At 43.9% G+C, this 2,231-nt stretch overlaps 1 long non-coding RNA gene across 1 annotated transcript; it reads right to left on the bottom strand.

Annotated features, from left to right (window-relative positions):
* Nucleotides 1-485: 485 nt before the first annotated feature.
* Nucleotides 486-1,960, bottom strand: LOC139025714 (uncharacterized). Its single transcript, XR_011477321.1, has 3 exons — nt 1,866-1,960; nt 878-1,789; nt 486-815 (listed from the first exon to the last, which is right to left on the bottom strand). It is a non-coding gene; the product is annotated as an uncharacterized lncRNA (long non-coding RNA).
* Nucleotides 1,961-2,231: the final 271 nt, after the last annotated feature.

Genomic DNA, 2,231 nt, shown 5'->3' with positions numbered 1-2,231 from the left:
ATGTAAAAAATGCTATAAATACTTTTCTGTTTGTGATTTCAAAATTCGGGCAAATGAGAAGTGTAAAATACAAACATTTAGGAAGAGTCAGGGAAGGAGCAGGACATGGCTTTTTGGGGGGCAGATTTTTTTTATTTACAAAATCAAAACGTCAGTGGTTGTGCGAGGCCAATACATATCCGTTGGAGTTGATCAGAGTTAAAACTTTGCGTGTGTGTCCCTAGGCTCCTGTTAGAAGACCCGTTGTTTCCGGCCTCCAGCAGTACTGCGTTATGTTTGACATTTGTGTGTGTGTGTGTTGCTACGCTACGGTTGACCTTGGCTTTCTGCAGCAGGATCGTTTTCCCACTTATTCTGTTTTCTCTCCATCTCTCAGGTCACATGACCCCCATCACATGGAAGCTCACCCCCATCAACCAAAGCAAATTCCCTGTCAAAACTAGGTCTTCGACTCAACCCTACCTCTCTCCAAATACACCCCCCCCCCCCCCCCKRCTKTATGTCCTCATCCCCTCTCTCTGGTCTAGACTCCACTTCCCTCTGTCAAATATAGGTCTCTAACACCAACTTCTCCTCTCTCCATCCCCATTTCACCATTTCCTCAAGCCTGGTCTCATAGACTAGACGTAACATAGTAAACTCAAATTATTATGATATGTTACGTTTGGTATGGTTACATTAAGACAGTTTACGTAACCCTTTAACCTGACTCCTAAACCTTAACCCTTTAACCTGACTCCTAAACCTTAACCCTTTAACCTGACTCCTAAACCTTAACCTTTTATAACCCTTTAACCTGACTCCTAAACCGTAACCTGACTCCTAAACCGTAACCTTTAACCTTTAACCTGACTCCCAAACCTTAACCTTTTATAACCCTTTAACCTGACTCCTAAACCTTAACCCTTTAACCTGACTCCTAAACCGTAACCCCTCCCTCAACGTGACCAAGGAGATGATTGTGGACTACAGGAAAAGGAGGACCTAACACACCCCCATTCTCATCGACGGGGCTGTAGTGGAGCAGGTTGAGAGTTCCTCGGTGTTCACATCACCAACAAACGTACATGGTCCAAGCACACCAAGACAGTCGCGAAGAGGGCACGACAAAACCTATTCCCCCTCAGGAGACTGAAAAGATTTGGCATGGGTCCTCAGATCCTCAAAAAGTTTAACAGCTGCACCATCGAGAGCATCCTGACGGGTTGCATCACTGCCTGGTAAGGCAACTGCTCGGCCTCCGACCACAAGGCACTACAGAGGGTAGTGCGTACGGCCCAGTACATCACTGGGGTCAAGCTTCCTGCCATCCAGGACCTCTATATCAGGCGGTGTCAGAGGAAGGCCCCAAAATTTGTCAAAGACTCCAGCCACCCTAGTCATAGACTGTTCTCTCTGCTACCGCGTGGCAAGCGGTACCGAAGCGCCAAGTCTAGGTCCTAGAGAGTTCTAAACAGCTTCTACCCCCCCAAGCCATAAGACTCCCGAACATCTAATCAAATGGCTACCCAGACAATTTGCATTTCCCCAAGACGGTAAAAACGCATTTATAATAAATGATTGGAGCATTTCTCACCATCTCTTTTTTTTAAATTGTATTTTTATTTCACCTTGATTTAACCAGGTAGGCCAGTTGAGAACAAGTTCTCATTTACAACTGCGACATGGCCGTCTCTACTGGCCAATCTGTTACATTATGTTAATATCACCGTCTCTACTGGCCAATCTGTTACATTATGTTAATATCACCGTCTCTACTGGCCAATCTGTTACATTATGTTAATATCCCCTCTACTGGCCAATCTGCTACATTATGTTAATATCACCGTTCTCTACTGGCCAATCTGTTACATTTGTAATATCACCGTCTCTACTGGCCAATCTGTTACAATTATGTTAATATCACCGTCTCTACTGGCCAATCTGTAAATTATGTTAATATCACCGTCTCTACTGGCCAATCTGTACATTATGTTATATCACGCCTCTCTACTGGCCATCTGTTACATTATGCTAATAGTCACCGTCTCTACTGGCAATCTGTTACATTATGTTATATACCGCTCTACTGGCCAATCTGTTACATTAATGTTAATATCACCGTCTCTACTGGGCCAATCTGTTACATTATGTTAATATCACGTCTCTACTGGCCAATCTGTTACATTATGTTAATATCACCGTCTCAACTGGCCATCTTGTTACATTATGTTAATATCATATCAACGAGG

The sequence above is a fragment of the Salvelinus sp. IW2-2015 genome, unplaced genomic scaffold (assembly GCF_002910315.2).
Source record: "Salvelinus sp. IW2-2015 unplaced genomic scaffold, ASM291031v2 Un_scaffold3131, whole genome shotgun sequence".
In the NCBI taxonomy this organism is placed as follows: domain Eukaryota; kingdom Metazoa; phylum Chordata; class Actinopteri; order Salmoniformes; family Salmonidae; genus Salvelinus; species Salvelinus sp. IW2-2015.
This window is presented reverse-complemented; position numbering and strand designations above follow the sequence as displayed.